Source organism: Stegostoma tigrinum, chromosome 18 (assembly GCF_030684315.1).
Source record: "Stegostoma tigrinum isolate sSteTig4 chromosome 18, sSteTig4.hap1, whole genome shotgun sequence".
In the NCBI taxonomy this organism is placed as follows: Eukaryota; Metazoa; Chordata; class Chondrichthyes; order Orectolobiformes; family Stegostomatidae; genus Stegostoma; species Stegostoma tigrinum.
In genome coordinates this window covers 48425603-48438395 of record NC_081371.1, presented here as the reverse complement: position 1 = coordinate 48438395, position 12793 = coordinate 48425603, and the positions used below count along the sequence as shown (strand labels likewise).

At 42.5% G+C, this 12793-nt stretch overlaps 1 protein-coding gene across 4 annotated transcripts in view; it reads left to right on the top strand.

The window, feature by feature from the left end:
• The window catches only part of rfx4 (regulatory factor X, 4), a 131832-nt gene that overhangs the window by 914 nt on the left and 118125 nt on the right, over nucleotides 1-12793 (top strand). The window lies entirely within an intron of this gene.

Below are 12793 nucleotides of genomic sequence, written 5' to 3'. Positions count from 1 at the left end.
GCTTCCTACTACATCTCCCATTGCCGCTGTCCCTCCTGCCATCCCCGCATCTACTCTTGCCCCTCTTTCTCTTACTTTTCCCGTGGCCCTCATCCTCTCTTCCCCTCCTCCCCCTTTACCGCTTCCTCCCACATCCTTCCCTTCTGTAACTCTGGAGGAGTGTAAACCTTTTATCTTAGTCAGAACTTTTGTTTTCAGTTTCCTTTTGAAAGTTGCTACCGAATCTCCTTCCACCACTCTTTCAGGCAAAACATTCCAGATCACGGGGACTGGCTGTGGGTGTTAAAAAGGAACAAAATTTTCTTCCCTCTCCCCAATGCTCTACAATGTGTCACCCTCCGGTGACTGTCCGAGGGGAGGATATGGTTGTTCCCCTTGTTGATATCATTCACTTCTGTTCAGCGCTTTCCCTGCCGTGAGGGGAAGAAAGCCAGTGGGGAGACAGAACAACTAGGGGAAAAATTTACAACGCCCCCGCCAGTTTCCCCCGCTGTTGCCAGGAAGAGTGTGGGATTGAACCCTGGTCCCAAAATATTACAGATTGTCCCGGTGGGGTTTGTTGCTCTCCTCCCTCAGTGTGTCCTTGGGAATGGGTGTCTCAGACTTGCTGCAACTGGTGATTCTACAAAAGTCTTTCAGCGTCGAGAAAGTGACAGGGAGTGAGCTCCAGGTCTGACAGATACTCGGTGTATTGAGCCCGGAGTAACCCGCAGCTCAAACAGCCGTCACACAAATACTGTCTTTTTTTTGAGACTAGTCGTATTTGTGTGTGTGTGTGAGAGGGAGAATGGTGCACTGACTGCTCAGGGCTCCAAAATTTGATTTACCGTAGAACCGGCGCGATTCTCAAACGGGATGTAGGCTGCTCGCTTCCGGGAACCTGCCACTGTGAAGCCAATAGATAAATGCGGAAAATTATTTGTTCATTGGGATCTTGCTTCAGAACCAAGTTCAGCAAGAGAGCCCCGAAATGAATGTCTTAGCCTCCGAACTAATACTGCAGTAAATACACCTTCCAGGCCAATATGCCCATAATTTATTCTTCGAAAAGTAATGTATCATAACGACCTAGTCGTTTCAGGACTGACACACCACATAAATGTTTCAAGCTTCAGGAATAACAGATCAGAAATATTTTAATTTCAGGAGTAATATCTTAAATGAATACATTAAAAAGTAATAGATCGATGATGAATACATTCGTTTCAAGAGTAATAGACGAAACAGTAGAATTAAGTTTAATGTGCAAATCAAATAGTTTAGTTTAGGTTTATTTCGCTAATTGAATAAAGCCTTTCACGGGTGATTAAAACTCTGGGATATTATCGAAATGGGTAGTTGAGGATTTTAAATTGTATGCATTTGCCTGCGATGTTACCTTCTCTCGGTCGGAAGGTCTAACGGGATATGAGCGCACTTTTGACCTCTTCAACGGGCAGAAATTATTGTAATGAATTCTGTCTTAACAGACACTCAGGGAGGGCTGTATTATGGGGGGGGGGGTAGATCGCGCAAAGTGGGGTGTTTTGTGATTGAAATATCGTGAATAGTAAACTGGGCTGGGGGAGCGGTTGCAGAGTGCATTTAAAAACTTCATACTTTTCTCAAATTCGAGGAAATAAGTTTCCAAGTGTCTCTCTGGTCTAGGATTCGAAAATGAAGTTTAGTTTGAACGTCCACCTTACGCATTCTGGCTGCAATTTTGATTTCTCCTGGTAATTGTTCTGAAATGGACTTTCCATCAAATCCACTTGTGGCGTGTCAGCGCTAAATACCGCAACGAAATAGGGCAGAGAGGAAAGCCATATTCCAGAGGGATTAGAAACTCTTCCAACTGGTCAAACCCACCCCCAATTAATGATTAAAATTCAATTCTGGCGGACCAACCGGGATCTGTCGCTTTCCATCACCCCCACCCCCAACTCCGTCTCCTAGATTTTGTTTCCTCTAAAACAAATTAATGACTATAGTTTCAGCGAAATTTGGGGACATAACCGGCGGTTTAATATTGTAGACGATATATTTGTTCGACATGTCTTCTTGCTCGATGTTAAGTTTAGACCAGTTTTCCAATTGAACTCTGCCCCAATGCTTGTGGATTGCAACGAAAACATTTTTACAACTAGGATAAATCATTCTGAACTCTCAGCGATCCTAATTTAACGTCAAACAAATTGGTCAATAATTTTCTTTCTCGTTAAAAAAGTAGAAAGTAAAAATTCATTAGTTTCTCGGCTGAACTTGTTAATCTTTTTTCTCCCCCTGCTGTCGAGCACCGCTTTCAAAGTGAAGCTTACTTTAGTTTCTTACAACTCTTTGAGCCTCGCCCTTGAACTTAAAAGTTTAGCACATATTACCCCAAACCCTGGCTAGAGAGGGAGACTGATTATTTCAGCATTTTAAAGCTTGCGAGTTGTGAATTAAATTGTTCCCCAAATTTGCCACTGGGGAACTGAGAATTATCCTGCCGTATCTAGGGACGTTGGCAGAGATCACTAGTACAGATTCACGCTACCTTGGTTACTGTTTGGCCTGGAAAGCAAACAGATTTCAGGAACGTCACCATTGTGGGCTACAGAAAAGGGCCTATGTGCTGGGGACATGTTCCTGAGCGTGTGGAAGTCAGACCTGGGACACTGGAGAAATCCCAGAGCAGGGCTTGAGACACAGAATGGAGAGATTCATTCCTGTAGGGTCCAGCACACTACAGCTGAAGAAGGGTCTAGGCCCGAAATGGCAGCCTTTCTGCTCCTCTGCTGCTTCTTGGCCTGCTGTGTTCATCCAGCTCTACACCTTGTTATCTCACTACAGATCCTTGTTAACTGGCCAGATGTTGCTGTCAATGGCGATGTGCATTGGGAATCCAGACGCTCAGCTTCATGCTGGATGAACACAGCAGGCCAAGCAGCAACTTAGGAGCAGCTTTTGAGCTCCTAAGATGCTGCTTGGCCTGCTGTGTTCATCCAGCTCGACACTTTGTTATCTCGGATCCTCCAGCATCTGCAGTTCTTACTAGCTCAGCTTAATTCCCTGGGTTTAACCGAGCAACACCACCCCCAACCCCCCCACCTTCCCGATCCACGTGGAGTTTAAGATCAAAGAATATATAAATCTGCAATTGAATGCTGGCCTCAGAGATCACGAATGGTAACCCATCATCTATTCTCATAAAAATACATGTGATTCAATCATGTCCTTGAGGCAGGGACATCTGCTGTCCTTATCCACCTGATCTACATGTGACTCCAACCCCACATCAACTGCGTGTCTCATAGCTGCCCTCTGAAATGGTCCTGGGAGCGAGGGAATGCAGCGGAGAGAGATTGAAGTCCAGTCAAGGCAAGGGGAAGCAAGAGGAAGGGACTGGTGAGAGAGGTGGGGCTGGGGCAAGAGAAGGAGGTGGACAAACAGAATGTGACAGAAACAGTAACATACAGAGAGAGAGAAGGAGGTAGTACACGGCAAAAGGACAGGGAAAGTTGAGAGTAAGGGAAGGAGAGGTGGGGGAAATGAGAGTGAGTGTGTGAGACAGAGAGAGAACACAGGGATTGAGAGAAAGACAGGAAGGGAGAAGGAGTGAGGACACAGAGATAGCGAGAGAGAGGTGCTTTACCTTGTACTTTGAGCCAATAGTGCTACTTGCGCATTAAAGTACTGGTCTAGAGTATCTCAGGCTGTGGGTATCTACACAAAGGCAACGAGGGACAGGCAATAAATGCTGACCAGCTAGCCAAGCCCACACCCCACAAAAAGTGAATTTAAACTAAACTTGCTGTCCCAGAGGCTATATGTTCCTTATCACTGAGTAAGCTCTTCAACTGTTTCTTGTACTGTAGCACTACATATTGACACCTTCATATAGGTGTGTCAAATACAGCTCTCCGGAGTAGTTGTCAATTTAGATCCATGGCCACTCGGTGAGATGGGAACAAATACAGTTGATTAACTACTCAGAATTACAGCACTTTCTACATACCAGTCCTAGCTTTTCTCCCTTTATATTTGTGAAGTCAATTAATTAATTAATTAACAGAGGTGGCTGAAAAAATTCAGTAGGGCTGATAGCATCACAGGGAAGGAAGCAGTGTTAATGCTTTGAGTTCAGCGACTCTTCAGAGGATGGCTCTTTGTTCAAACCTTCAACATTTTTACTTCTTTGTGTTTTATCTTATACCCAGAAATTCTCAAATGCACATCTGAATGTTTTTATTGCAATTGTGAAATCACCCTGGTTTTTATTTTCATCTATAGCCACCACTAGTAAATCACCTGTGTTTAACAATTGAATAATTTACATGCAAAGCCTGCTAAAAGCAATGCAAACACAGTTCCTTGTTTTTTCTATATACCTGGAAGTGCTCTCACACATATAACTGTACATCTTTTTCCTCATCACCAAATCACCTTGCCTTTTTTTGTTTATAACTATTAATAGTTACCAGTAAATCACTCATGTGGCCAATTGAATATTTACATGCAAAGCCTGCAATGTAATCCATAATTCTTTGTTATCATATTTTACTAATCACCTCTTCAGAGGTGTTATGATATATCTATGGAATAGGTGGGATTTAAACAAAGCCTCCTGATTTATTATCATGGGACACTATCACTGTTCCACAAGAATCCATAGTTCTTTGTTTTGTTTTATATATTAGTTCCTCGTTAATTGATTAATTTAAAACAATCGTTGCTTAACCCTTTGTCACAATAGCAAATTCCCTTCTTTTTAAATAAACTTCTGTAGACATGCAAACAATTCTTATATGAATCAAATGAAAAATAAGTAGTTTTTTTATGTACTATATCTTTCGTTAGGCCAAAATCATTTTCCTTAAGATTCCATACAATACAATTCATCTTCCATGTTCTCCCTTCCCTCATTGAATAAAAAAAGTCACAAAACTAACTGATATTTTTTATGTTAGCGCAACTCCTCATACTGACAAGTTTCCCTTTTTGAAGATCTCTGTTGGATTTGTTGGAGCAAGCACCTTTTTAATGAGATAAGGTGAAAACTGGAGATTGCATCAACACATTATTTTGAAAATCTCTTTTCTTTTGAACATTTCCTTCCTCTGAGCAAGATAAATCTTGAGCCTTTCTCAGCATTCCCTTTTGTCAAATTTATATTGTTCCAAAGATAATGGTTACCCAATTAAAATTCTCAGATTGCCATTGCTATATGATTTCCTTTAATTTATTAAATATGTAACCCCTGTATCCATCCTTTCTAATAGTGTCAACATTTCAGCAGTTCAAGGTGTTTTTAACTACCCTTATTAATTTCTTGGCATCCCAGGTCAATGGATGAAATTTAATTTTCTTCCCCACTAAAAATATCATAAACTTTACGGTACTTGAATAGACATCTGAAAGATTGGCATCTGAAGCATCACTATTAGTATAGAAACTTTGGAAAAGGTGCAGGCTATTCTGCCCTTTGAGCCTATTCCACCATTCAGTGAGATCATGGCTGATCTGCAGCCTAAGTCTATACACCTGTCTTTGGTACATATCCCTCAATACCTCTGCTGAGCAAAAAAAAAATCTTAGATTTAAAATTAACAACTGATCCAGCATCTACTGTTGTTTGTGGAAGAGAATTCCAAACATCTATCCCTCCTTGTGTGTAGAAGTGCTTCCTAAATCTCTCCTGAATGGTCTGGCCTTAGTTCTCAGACCATGTCCCGTAGTTCTAGAATCTCCAATTAGTGTAACGTGTTTACATACTTGGATGAAGGGATTGAAGGCATGAAAGCCAAATTTGCAAATGACACAAAGCTAGAGAGGAAATTAAGTTGTGAAGATGATATAAAAAGGGTACAATGGATAGAGACAGGTTAATTGAAAGGGCAAAAATCTGGGAGATGAAACATAGTATGTGGAAATATAAATTACAATTGTGGATTCTAAAATGCAGAGGGATCCTGGTATTGCAGTCAGAAAATGTTATTCTGCAGGTACAGCAAGTAATCAAGAATGCTAGCGATATTCTATGCTTTATTACGATGAATATAACATGAACGCAAGGATGTTATGCTTCAGTTATGCAGTGTACTGGTGAGACTTCCTCCTGTTTGCTGCATGCAGTTTTGGCCTCATTTTTTAGGAGGGGATGTAAACACATTGGAGGTGGTTCAGAGGAGGTTTACTGGATTGATATCTGGAGTGAGTGGTTTATTTAATAAAGAAAGATTGGACAGACTGGGCTTGTTCTCACTGGAGGTCAGAAGAGTGAGGGGTGACTTGACTGAAGCATATAAGACACTGAAAGGTCTTGACAAGGTGGTTGTGGAAAGAGTGTCTCCTCTTTTGGGTCAGTCCAGAATTAGGGGACACTGTTTGGAAATTAAAAATTTGGAAAACCAAGGATGAAATGCATCTCTTTTAGCACAAAAGATGAAAAGAATTTTTCTTATATTTCAGAAGGTTGTGTGACTTTGGAAGGCAGAATGCAGTGGAGGAGGGATCACTGAATATTCTAATGTGGAAGTAAATAGCTTCTTCGTTGGGAGGGAATCAAAGGTTATTGGGATTGGTGGGAATGTGGAATTTGGAATTCAAAAGGATCAGCCATGATTTTATTGAATGGCAGAGCAGGCTTGAGAGGCCAAGTAGCCTATTCTGTTTCTAATTTATATGTTCTTGATATCAAGGGCTTCTTCTACTTGTGATATTTTATTAGCTTGTTCCATTAGCATTGTTATTTGTTAAACTACAACCCAAACAAAAACCCCAAAGAACTCAGATGTTGGAAGTCAGAAACAAAAACAGAAATCACTGGAGAAACTCAGCCGGTCTTGATGCATCTGTAGGGAGAAAACAAAATTAATACTTCGGGTCCGGTGACCCCTCTTCAGAACCTCTACCCATCCTTCCATTTAGTTCTAGATACTACCACCAGATCTCTCTCTCTCTCTTCCAAGATCAAAATTCCTTTCATAATATCTTTTTCTGATCTTTTCTTAACATCATGTTCACTTTCAGGTCCACTTTCAAAACGTGTAGTGCATTTTCTGGCTTTCCATATCTTTACCTCATTTTGCCAAACCAGAGCTTACCTTCTGTCCCTCGCTTTGTATATCTGGGGCATATTTGCATTTGCTGGTGGTTTTCCCTGCTATCCCTACAATGCTGCTACCCTTCCACTAACCCCTTTAGAAAAATGTCAGTTTGGTGTCAACTTTCAGTTGTTGTCTTCCAGGGAAAATAATCTTGTCCTGAGACTCTGTGTTGCTTTGTCCATATTCAACCAATTCTTCATCTGCTATAATCTGGCTTTCATAGTTGTACATGAGACAGGCATAGTGCCACATCATTTGCTATGACTTGATCAGACTCTGTCAGTGTGTAATCAGGACCAATGAACCTCGAGGACAGTGCCCACACTTCTGTTGCCAGCTTTAGAATTACTGTTGTAACATTATTATCTATGTAGCCTTACAGCTCTTCTCTTTCATAACACAGCATTCTCCCAGACTAAAATTTATTTCTGATGGCCTTATATGATGCTGTAAGGTTTGGCAAATTTTCTCTGAAACATCAGCCCTTTTCCCTATGTGCAAGCTATATGAGTGCTCAAAAATTGGACTTAATAGCAATTCTTTTCCAAGTTGGGAGATGATCACTCATTACAAAGGAATTTTTGGATTTATCCTGAAAACTAATTGACTATAGCCCCCAACCGTTTGCAGTGAGCTCTTCTCATGGACTGCCCATTGGCAGATGTTAATTTACATTTCTATTAAGATTTTATGGAGCATCTTATCTGTTGCCATTCAATTTCTTTCACACACTACACTATTACGGGACTTTCTGAGTCTTTAGAACTGCCACTTCTTTTCATTTCCACAATGTCCATATTTTCACATGTGTTGTTAAGTTCATCATTGGCAAATATCTCCCCCATTGTCAGTTCGGTGTCCTGTCTCTGTCCATTTCATTATTACTTTGCCCACCGTTACTAGTTTCACTAGACACTTTTGAAAACCTGGTTGCTATATTTACAAAGTGCAAGATGGAAATGGTTTTCCCCTTTACCCCATACCTTCAAACCATTGCTATGACTTCATTAAAGTTTCTTGCAGATGGGAGACTCACTGTGGATTGTGAAGGTGTCCTCCTTCAGTTTCTACATCTATTACCTCTATCTATAAGTTTAATGTACTCATTGCTCCTTACACCTGCATATTTTGTACATGTTTTATCCTTAACCTGTGTGAAGATGAATCGACAAACTGTTTATGTAGTTTTAGAATCATTGGCATTTTTTCCTTTAAACCCCTATCCCCTGATCTCAGGAATACCAACTTAATATTTTGATTAGAGAACAATGTAGCTATAGAAAATTTAATGCACAGAAAAGTCCATTCAACCCATTGCATTTGTATCAGCAGAATATACCAGTTGTTATTCTAATCTCATAGTCTGTAGCTTTGCAGGCTCAAATCCAGATTCCTTTTAACAAAAGATAATGGGAACTGCAGATGCTGGAGAATTCCAAGATGATAAAATGTGAGGCTGGATGAACACAGCAGGCCAAGCAGCATCTCAGGAGCACAAAGGCTGACGTTTCGGGCCTAGACCCTTCATCGGAGAGGGGGATGGGGAGAGGGAACTGGAATAAATAGGGAGAGAGGGGGAGGCGGACCGAAGATGGAGAGAAAAGAAGATAGGTGGAGAGAGTATAGGTGGGGAGGTAGGGAGGGGATAGGTCAGTCCAGGGAAGATGGACAGGTCAAGGAGGTGGGATGAGGTTAGTAGGTAGATGGGGGTGCGGCTTGGGGTGGGAGGAAGGGATGGGTGAGAGGAAGAACCGGTTAGGGAGGCAGAGACAGGTTGGACTGGTTTTGGGATGCAGTGGATGGGGAGGAAGAGCTGGGCTGGTTGTGTGGTGCAGTGGGGGGAGGGGACGAACTGGGCTGGTTTAGGGATGCTGTAGGGGTCCACCAGTTTCAAAATCTCCCCTTCCCCTACAGCATCCCTAAACCAGCCCAGTTCGTCCCCTCCCCCCACTGCACCACACAACCAGCCCAGCTCTTCCTCCCCACCCACTGCATCCCAAAACCAGTCCAACCTGTCTCTGCCTCCCTAACCGGTTCTTCCTCTCACCCATCCCTTCCTCCCACCTCAAGCCGCACCCCCATCTACCTACTAACCTCATCCCACCTCCTTGACCTGTCCGTCTTCCCTGGACTGACCTATCCCCTCCCTACCTCCCCACCTATACTCTCTCCACCTATCTTCTTTTCTCTCCATCTTCGGTCCGCCTCCCCCTTTCTCCCTATTTATTCCAGAACCGTCACCCCATCCCCCTCTCTGATGAAGGGTCTAGGCCCGAAATGTCAGCTTTTGTGCTCCTGAGATGCTGCTGGGCCTGCTGTGTTCATCCAGCCTCACATTTTATCATCCTTTTAACAAGAGTTGGGGCTTTCCATCTCAACCACCAAACTGGATAGTGAATTCCAGACACCCACACCCTTAGGCATGTCCCCATTTAATCCTGCTACCAATCACTTTAAATTTGTGCTCTCAGGAACTCTTTGTTCCATTCCTCTGCCCAGTATATACAAGCCCCTCATTATTTTGTACCACCTCAATAAGTCGCCCCTGAGCTTCCTCTGTCCTACTGTAACCTAGCGTATCCAATCATTCCTCATAGCTACAAAAACAGAAATTGCTGGTAAAGCTCAGCATATCTGGCAGCATCAGGTTCCTGAGGAAGAGTCACTGAACCCAAAACATTAACTCTGATTTCTCTTCACAGATGCTGTGAGCAATTTCTTTTTTTGTTTCTGATTTCTAGCTTACGCAGTTATTTCAGTCTTCATTCCTCATAGCTGCTATTTTCAAGCCCAGCTATGTTCTCGTAAATCTCCTCTGTTTTCTGTCTAGAGACATAGACATCCTTCATCTAACGTTGTGATCAGACTGTGCATGAGACTCCTGCTGAGGCTTAACTAGTGTTTTACGTGGTTCTAGCATTACATCCTGCTTGTGTATTCAATACCTTGGTCAATGAAGGAAGGCATCTCATTTGCCTCCTTCACCAACTTATTTACTTTCAGGAGCCTGTGGACATTCACTGCAAAAACTGTCACTTCCTCTCTATTCCCTCTCAATATTTGGGTGCTCTCTCAAAGCATCGAATCTTCCATTCTTTTTGTCTGTTTTCAGCCATGAAAGCTGCTGAGAACGAATGTTACCCCAGGAACACGTTAAGCCTCCTGACCTTTGTTCCAAAAGCCTTTTCCTTTCTGTAAATCTAACCCTAGTTAATACTAGGTGTAAATGGTATTCAACAACTTAGCACAGTCCAACAAATTAAAGGCAGGCACTGAATTAGGAATCTCCAAGTAGAAATCTTGTTCGTAGTCTGTTAAATTCCATTATGTGGAAAATGCTGGAGAAACTCTGCAGGTCTGGCATCATTTGTGCAGAGAGAAACAGAGTTAACATTTCGTGTCTGGTAGGCCTGTTCGTCAGTTCTGACTCAAAATGTTAGCTCTCTTTTGCTCTTTCCTCAGATGCTGCCAAAGCTGTAGAGTTTCTCCAGCATTTTCTGCGTTTGTTTCAGATTTACAGCTCTGCCATATTTTGTTTTTAAATTTCATTATAAATCATGCTTTCTAAATGTGTCAAAATCAGACCACGCCTCATATGTATTCAATATTTTCTTACAAATGTAGCCCATAAATTTTTAATGGAATTTCCAAACGTTGCTCATGTACCAATTTGTTGAAATTTGAGCTCTGAGAATATTTTCTGTCTGGTTTTGCTCAGGTAGGAAGCGATTGTGCCAAGGATGTACTTTTCTTTTACTTTGCTAAAAATGGAATCATGTTCTCGACATTTTAACATTCATTGTAAGGTTCAGCTTCACCAAACGTTGCTAGGAAGTCATATGCTGATCAAATCATTTCCTACTTGCGCTTGGTTCAGCCTTTCTTCTCGGAAGTAATGCAAATTAGAACCTCTATCTCAAAAGAACCCTCTTTCCAATCTTTGCCTTTCAGCATCCATCCTCTGATACCAATCTCTTCTTGGAACAGGCTAGTTGTTGAGACAGAAAGCCAAGACAACTTTCTTGTAGATAGAGCTTATTAACCTCTCAGTCCTACAGCTCCTTTTGCACACCAGTCCCACCTACTCCGCCTTTTCTATATTAAGGCTGATTCTTGCTTCTATTGGATAACTGACAGTTATTTGATGTTTTTTAGAGGGTTTCTCTCCATGAGACCTAGCAAGAACTCTCACCACTTGCCTCGTTATCCACCTACCCAACTCCATGACACCCATCTAATTCTAGCCTCGTTCTATCACTCGCTGTGCCCCAGACAACTTGATATTGCCGCTGTGCACCTAGATGTGCTCTGTCAGTCTGGAACTGCTCTGCATATTTCCTAACATTTGTCCCAGACTTGGCGGGGAAGTGAAAATTGATACCCTGCTTTGCCAGCAGGTTCTGGTGGATGGAGTGATATACAGATGGGACCTCCTCTTTCCTCAGGTCCAGTGGAGGCCACCAGACTGTGCCAGGCTGGGTTTAAAGTTACCACCTGGGTCACTGCAGTCCCAGCTGTCTGCAGGGATGTCCAGCCCAGTAGGGAGAAGGTCAATGCCCTTCTTAAATCTGCCAACATGAGCGCCAACATCTTCTCTCTGAGGCCCCACACTCACTGTTTCTCTGCAACTATACCTGCCTCCCACCAATGCTTACGCTCCAACACACTCATTATTGCCTGTTACCTCTTCCTTCACTTGCTGTCACCCAGGCAAATCCCCGAGACCATTAACCCTGCATGTCTTACACTGCCTACTCACTCACTTGGGACATCTTCCAAACTGCACCAAAAGCCAGGGCTGTGCCACCCACTTTTATACCCATTTACACACGCCTCTCTCCTATGCCAGGACGAAAACAGCCCACAATACCATGGAGTCCAAATAACTATGGCTGGCTGACTGTGTGTCTAAGCCCCTGCACTGATATCAGAGGCTGAAGACTATCTCCCTTAACTTTTCATGGCTGTTGGCAATCCTCAGCCAAGCTTCCTGGCCTCATGGCTGCAATACAGCAGTTCTGTGAGCCTGGTATCTCTAATAGGTAAGATGTAAAAGGCAATGCAAGGATACTATGAGCATCCATTTAGGCTCAAAATGAGGTACCCATTCTGTTTTCCATGCTATGAATTGTCTATATCTGGTTTGCTCACGGTAGTTCATAAAATAGAAAGCTGCACATTAGTGAAGTGAGATTTGCAGTTAATAAGGTCATTAACAAGCAACAATTCCTCATATTAGATAATTCACCACTTCCTAGTGAGATTATTGTCCCAATGTCCAGAACGTAGTTTAAAAATGAAACCAGTTGCTCCTGACATTTAGAAAGGCCTCACTGGACTTCTCATACAATTCTCCCAGCTATCCTAACATAGTCCTTGTCATCAAGCCTTTACAAAATCCGCACACAGTGTTCTTAAGGTTATGGTTATAGTATTTTGACCCAGCAGCAGTGAATAGACGGTGATATATTTCCAAGTCAGGATGGTGTGTGATTTGCAGCTGGTAGTGTTCCTACTTTGTCCTTCTAGATGGCCAAAATTTTGGGTTTGGAAGGCCCAGTTGGAGGACCCTTGGTGAGTTACTGCTTGGCATCTTCTAATTAGTACACATTGCCGCCACTATGTGCCAATGGTGTGAATGCAGAAGGTGCCAGTGAAGTGGGCTGCGTTATCCAAGATGCTGTTGATCTTCCGAAGTGTTATTAGAGCTGCACTTATCCAGGCAA